This window comes from Lonchura striata, chromosome 21, assembly GCF_046129695.1.
Source record: "Lonchura striata isolate bLonStr1 chromosome 21, bLonStr1.mat, whole genome shotgun sequence".
Lineage (NCBI taxonomy): Eukaryota > Metazoa > Chordata > Aves > Passeriformes > Estrildidae > Lonchura > Lonchura striata.
Window position 1 is genome coordinate 10,883,560 of NC_134623.1, and position 7,500 is coordinate 10,891,059.

The following is a 7,500-nucleotide window of genomic DNA, read 5'->3' on the forward strand; positions in this document are numbered from 1 at the left end:
ACAACCTCGGCTTTCGTGGGCCCGCACGCTTCTCGGTGCCGCGGCTTAGGGCCGCGAGAGGAAAAGGCCATCGGAGGCCGGGCGGGCGGGGCCCCCCACAGCACCCGCACACGCCCTTGAAAAAATAGCAACGGACCACCCGGGGCAGAAGCGGGCTCGGTCGCCACGACCGAGGAAGGGCGAGGCGCCGCCGCCTCGCCCGCGACCTTCCGGGGGTTGCTCTCTGCCGGGGGCTTCGGTCCGTGCTAGGGCGGGCCGGCCACCGCGGCCGGCCCCTCTCTGCCCGCGAAAAAAACAGCCCGCCCGCAAGGCGGGTCCCCGGCTTAAGGCCGAGGAAGGGGGTGACTTCAACAGCACGCGCCGGTGGGACGGGGTGCCGCCACCCCGGCTCCACGGCTCATCGGGCGACCGCCGTCACCGAGCCCCTCCGGCCACGCGGCGAATGCCGAGGCCAGGCCGCGCGCCCCACCGCTGCCCTTCCGACACGGACACGCTGGCAAACAGGTCGGGAGCGGGGGAACCGGGCGCCGCCACCGCGGCGGGCTGGCCGGGCCTTGCTCGGGGAGGAGGCTCTCGGGCGAGGGCCGGGGAAAAAAAAAGCCCGGCCGCGTCGACCCCCGGCTGCCGGCCACTGCCACCGGACCGGCTGCCGGAAAAATGCCTGCCGGAGCGGGCCCCGGCTTAAGGCCAGGCGGAAAAGGGACGAGGCGCCGCCGCCTCACCTGCCACCGATCGTCCCAGGGGGGCCGCCCCCCCTTCAACCGGGCCGGCACGGCAGCCGACCGGAGCGGAGCAACACACACGCGGGGCTTCTCACCGCCTCGCTGCGGCCAGCGAGCGGCTTCTCGACACGGTCTTTCGGGCCGTCTCTCTCGGCTCTCGGCTCTCTCTCTGGTGGCCCTTCACACTGCCCATTCTCTTCTCTCTGGCTTCTCGGGCAGCTCTCCCCCCGAAAGAGCGCCCTGGGCAGGACGGGAACCGGGACCAAGCCACGCGGCTCACCCGGCCTAGGCGGCACTCGCTCTGCCCCGACGACCGCGCGGCGCGGCCGCCCTATCCTCCGCCTTGCGACGCAGGCACCCTGGAAACCTGCGGGGACGCGGCCCGTCACCTCGCTCCCAATATACGGAAAGATAAGTCCAAGGCCGCCGACGCCTCCAAGGAGACGAGTGGAAGTCGACCGGGAGGGTGCGCCAGCGCAGGCCGACCGCTACGTCGACATAGCCGGAGGCAGCCTGGAACAGCGACCCCTTGGTGAACTTCCGCAGGCGGCCGCGACACCAGGTCTACCCGGGCGGACGGAGACCAGGTCTACCCCGGCTCCGGGATACCAGGTCTACCCCGGCCGCCGGGTACAAGGTCTACCCCGTCTCCGGGATACCAGGTCTACCCCGGCCGCCGGGTACAAGGTCTACCCCGGCTCCTGGATACCAGGTCTACCCCGGCCGCCGGGTACAAGGTCTACCCCGGCTCCTGGATACCAGGTCTACCCCGGCCGCCGGGTACAAGGTCTACCCCGTCTCCGGGATACCAGGTCTACCCCGGCCGCCGGGTACAAGGTCTACCCCGTCTCCGGGATACCAGGTCTACCCCGGCCGCCGGGTACAAGGTCTACCCCGTCTCCTGGATACCAGGTCTACCCCGGCCGCCGGGTACAAGGTCTACCCCGGCTCCTGGATACCAGGTCTACCCCGGCCGCCGGGTACAAGGTCTACCCCGGCTCCTGGATACCAGGTCTACCCCGGCCGCCGGGTACAAGGTCTACCCCGTCTCCGGGATACCAGGTCTACCCCGGCCGCCGGGTACAAGGTCTACCCCGGCTCCGGGATACCAGGTCTACCCCGGCCGCCGGGTACAAGGTCTACCCCGGCTCCGGGATACCAGGTCTACCCCGGCCGCCGGGTACAAGGTCTACCCCGGCTCCGGGATACCAGGTCTACCCCGGCCGCCGGGTACAAGGTCTACCCCGGCTCCGGGATACCAGGTCTACCCCGGCCGCCGGGTACAAGGTCTACCCCGTCTCCTGGATACCAGGTCTACCACGGCCGCCGGGTACAAGGTCTACCCCGTCTCCGGGATACCAGGTCTACCCCGGCCGCCGGGTACAAGGTCTACCCCGGCCGCCGGGTACAAGGTCTACCCCGGCTCCTGGATACCAGGTCTACCCCGGCCGCCGGGTACAAGGTCTACCCCGTCTCCTGGATACCAGGTCTACCCCGGCCGCCGGGTACAAGGTCTACCCCGTCTCCGGGGTACCAGGTCTACCCCGGCCGCCGGGTACAAGGTCTACCCCGTCTCCGGGATACCAGGTCTACCCCGGCCGCCGGGTACAAGGTCTACCCCGGCTCCGGGATACCAGGTCTACCCCGGCCGCCGGGTACAAGGTCTACCCCGTCTCCGGGATACCAGGTCTACCCCGGCCGCCGGGTACAAGGTCTACCCCGGCTCCGGGATACCAGGTCTACCCCGGCCGCCGGGTACAAGGTCTACCCCGTCTCCGGGATACCAGGGCTACCCCGGCCGCCGGGTACAAGGTCTACCCCGGCTCCGGGATACCAGGTCTACCCCGGCCGCCGGGTACAAGGTCTACCCCGTCTCCTGGATACCAGGTCTACCCCGGCCGCCGGGTACAAGGTCTACCCCGTCTCCTGGATACCAGGTCTACCCCGGCCGCCGGGTACAAGGTCTACCCCGGCTCCTGGATACCAGGTCTACCCCGGCCGCCGGGTACAAGGTCTACCCCGTCTCCGGGATACCAGGTCTACCCCGGCCGCCGGGTACAAGGTCTACCCCGTCTCCTGGATACCAGGTCTACCCCGGCCGCCGGGTACAAGGTCTACCCCGTCTCCTGGATACCAGGTCTACCCCGGCCGCCGGGTACAAGGTCTACCCCGCCTCCTGGATACCAGGTCTACCCCGGCCGCCGGGTACAAGGTCTACCCCGGCTCCTGGATACCAGGTCTACTCCGGCCGCCGGGTACAAGGTCTACCCCGTCTACGGGATACCAGGTCTACCCCGGCCGCCGGGTACAAGGTCTACCCCGGCTCCGGGATACCAGGTCTACCCCGGCCGCCGGGTACAAGGTCTACCCCGGCTCCGGGATACCAGGTCTACCCCGGCCGCCGGGTACAAGGTCTACCCCGTCTCCGGGATACCAGGTCTACCCCGGCCGCCGGGTACAAGGTCTACCCCGTCTCCTGGATACCAGGTCTACCCCGGCCGCCGGGTACAAGGTCTACCCCGTCTCCGGGATACCAGGTCTACCCCGGCCGCCGGGTACAAGGTCTACCCCGTCTCCGGGATACCAGGTCTACCCCGGCCGCCGGGTACAAGGTCTACCCCGGCTCCGGGATACCAGGTCTACCCCGGCCGCCGGGTACAAGGTCTACCCCGGCTCCTGGATACCAGGTCTACCCCGGCCGCCGGGTACAAGGTCTACCCCGGCTCCTGGATACCAGGTCTACCCCGGCCGCCGGGTACAAGGTCTACCCCGGCTCCTGGATACCAGGTCTGCCCCGGCCGCCGGGTACAAGGTCTACCCCGGCTCCTGGATACCAGGTCTACCCCGGCCGCCGGGTACAAGGTCTACCCCGGCTCCGGGATACCAGGTCTACCCCGGCCGCCGGGTACAAGGTATACCACGTCTCCTGGATACCAGGTCTACCCCGGCCGCCGGGTACAAGGTCTACCCCGGCTCCTGGATACCAGGTCTACCCCGGCCGCCGGGTACAAGGTCTACCCCGTCTCCGGGATACCAGGTCTACCCCGGCCGCCGGGTACAAGGTCTACCCCGTCTCCGGGATACCAGGTCTACCCCGGCCGCCGGGTACAAGGTCTACCCCGGTTCCTGGATACCAGGTCTACCCCGGCCGCCGGGTACAAGGTCTACCCCGGCTCCGGGATACCAGGTCTACCCCGGCCGCCGGGTACAAGGTCTACCCCGGCTCCTGGATACCAGGTGTACCCCGGCCGCCGGGTACAAGGTCTACCCCGTCTCCTGGATACCAGGTCTACCCCGGCCGCCGGGTACAAGGTCTACCCCGGCTCCTGGATACCAGGTCTACCCCGGCCGCCGGGTACAAGGTCTACCCCGGCTCCGGGATACCAGGTCTACCCCGGCCGCCGGGTACAAGGTATACCACGTCTCCTGGATACCAGGTCTACCCCGGCCGCCGGGTACAAGGTCTACCCCGGCTCCTGGATACCAGGTCTACCCCGGCCGCCGGGTACAAGGTCTACCCCGTCTCCGGGATACCAGGTCTACCCCGGCCGCCGGGTACAAGGTCTACCCCGGCTCCGGGATACCAGGTCTACCCCGGCCGCCGGGTACAAGGTCTACCCCGGCTCCGGGATACCAGGTGTAGCCCGGGGGGCCGGACAACGGGTCTACCCCGGCGCCCGGAGGAAAAGTCTATTCCGGGGCCATGGCAAGAGGTATTTCCCCATACCCGGGTAGTAGAGCGTTTCTCAATGGCCGGCTTTACCTTTTTTTGCCTGGTGGGGGTGGGGGGGGCGGGCGCGAGCGGGGGGGCTCGGTGTGGGTTTTTGTGGGGGGTGGGGGAATGTGCGTTGCGGGACTTTTGGTTCGAGTTTTCTGGGTTTGTTTTAGGAGTTACGGGGTTATCCCTTTGTTTTTTGTGGCTTGGTTCCCCTTGGTCTGGTTTGGGGTTCGGGTTTCATTTCCCGCGCTTCCCCTTTCCTCCCTTCTCGAAGAGAACGACTCTTCTGTTCCCTCGGCGCAAGAAACTGATCCGGAAAAGGAATTTTCTTGGCGAACTTTATTTCTTTCCCTCTGGTACCCAGAGCGATCCCAGACGAAGCTGACAGGCAGCCTGCGTCAGCCTGCCGTCGAAGCAGCGTCAGCAGCCCCCTCCGCCCGGGGTGCCGCGCAGCCCTACCCGGCCGAACGGAATTTCAGTGGGGCCAGCGCGCAAGGGAAGCGAGGGAGGGAGGGAGGGACGGGGGGGCGGGGGGGGGAAGGGAGGGAGAGAGAGACAGAGAGAGAGGGGCACGGTGACACACACGCCGGCTCCACACACTCGCAATCCGACGCCGCCCCCTCAGAGCCCGCCCATCGACGGTTGGGGGCGCCCCGCCTGAAGACTTTCCCCGCCTCCGCCCATCGACGGTTGGGGGCGCCCCGCCCTGCCCCATCAGACTCCCCGGCGCCGCTCGCAGACTACTTTCCCCACCCCCGTCGCCGTCCCCCGCCCGCTCTCTCCTCGGCCGGTTCGCACACCCGCAGCGGCGGGAGGGCCAGGAGCGGGCCGACACCGAGGAAGGCGGGTCCTTCGGCCAGCAGGGCCGGGGCCCGCGGCAGAGGCGGCCCCTTTGCCGAGAAGCCTTCTCTTCGGCTCTCGCCCAGCCTTCTGCTTTGACGGCCTTCTTTCCTTGACGCTCCAGCCCGGCCTGGCCCCGTCCGAGCCCGGGGCAGGACGGCAGCGGGGTGGGGGGGAGGGGGGTCGAGCGGCTGAAGGCAGTGAGGGATCCGGAGACGGAGGCAGGAGCCGGGCCGCTGTCGCTTTGGGCACGGAGGAGGCGGGAGCGCTGCCGGCTCCCAACGGCCGGCTCCTTCCCTCTCTAGACCGGCGCCGGGCGGCCGGAGGGTGGGTCGTGCGCGGGACAGCAGGTCCGCCCGGGACACCAGGGCGACAGGTCTGCCGCAGCAGCCGGGCGGCCGGAGGCCGGGCCCGGAGTAGGACGACAGGTCTACCCCGGCTCCCGGAAGACCAGGTCTACCCCGAGGCTTCCGTGCACCAGGTCTACCCCGGCTCCCGGAACACCAGGTCTACCCCGGCTCCAGGGGAACAGGCCTACCCCGGCGCCCGGAATTCCAGGTCTACCCCGGCTCCCGGAAGACCAGGTCTACCCCGGCTCCAGGAGAACAGGCCTACCCCGGCGCCCGGAATTCCAGGTCTACCCCGGCTCCCGGAAGACCAGGTCTACCCCGGCGCCCGGAAGACCAGGTCTACCCCGAGGCTTCCGTGCACCAGGTCTACCCCGGCGCCCGGAAGACCAGGTCTACCCCGAGGCTTCCGTGCACCAGGTCTACCCCGGCGCCCGGAACACCAGGTCTACCCCGGCTCCAGGGGAACAGGCCTACCCCGGCGCCCGGAATTCCAGGTCTACCCCGGCGCCCGGAAGACCAGGTCTACCCCGAGGCTTCCGTGCACCAAGTCTACCCCGGCGCTCGGAACACCAGGTCTACCCCGGCTCCCGGAACACCAGGTCTACCCCGGCTCCAGGGGAACAGGCCTACCCCGGCGCCCGGAATTCCAGGTCTACCCCGGCGCCCGGAAGACCAGGTCTACCCCGAGGCTTCCGTGCACCAAGTCTACCCCGGCGCTCGGAACACCAGGTCTACCCCGGCTCCCGGAACACCAGGTCTACCCCGGCTCCAGGGGAACAGGCCTACCCCGGCGCCCGGAATTCCAGGTCTACCCCGGCGCCCGGAAGACCAGGTCTACCCCGAGGCTTCCGTGCACCAAGTCTACCCCGGCGCTCGGAACACCAGGTCTACCCCGGCTCCCGGAACACCAGGTCTACCCCGGCTCCAGGGGAACAGGCCTACCCCGGCGCCCGGAATTCCAGGTCTACCCCGGCTCCCGGAAGACCAGGTCTACCCCGGCTCCCGGAAGACCAGGTCTACCCCGGCTCCAGGGGAACAGGCCTACCCCGGCGCCCGGAATTCCAGGTCTACCCCGGCTCCCGGAAGACCAGGTCTACCCCGGCTCCAGGAGAACAGGCCTACCCCGGCGCCCGGAATTCCAGGTCTACCCCGGCTCCCGGAAGACCAGGTCTACCCCGGCGCCCGGAAGACCAGGTCTACCCCGAGGCTTCCGTGCACCAGGTCTACCCCGGCGCCCGGAAGACCAGGTCTACCCCGAGGCTTCCGTGCACCAGGTCTACCCCGGCGCCCGGAACACCAGGTCTACCCCGGCTCCAGGGGAACAGGCCTACCCCGGCGCCCGGAATTCCAGGTCTACCCCGGCGCCCGGAAGACCAGGTCTACCCCGAGGCTTCCGTGCACCAAGTCTACCCCGGCTCCCGGAACACCAGGTCTACCCCGGCTCCAGGGGAACAGGCCTACCCCGGCGCCCGGAATTCCAGGTCTACCCCGGCGCCCGGAAGACCAGGTCTACCCCGAGGCTTCCGTGCACCAAGTCTACCCCGGCGCTCGGAACACCAGGTCTACCCCGGCTCCCGGAAGACCAGGTCTACCCCGGCTCCAGGAGAACAGGCCTACCCCGGCGCCCGGAATTCCAGGTCTACCCCGGCTCCCGGAAGACCAGGTCTACCCCGGCGCCCGGAAGACCAGGTCTACCCCGAGGCTTCCGTGCACCAGGTCTACCCCGGCGCCCGGAAGACCAGGTCTACCCCGAGGCTTCCGTGCACCAAGTCTACCCCGGCGCTCGGAACACCAGGTCTACCCCGGCTCCCGGAACACCAGGTCTACCCCGGCTCCAGGGGAACAGGCCTACCCCGGCGCCCGGAATTCC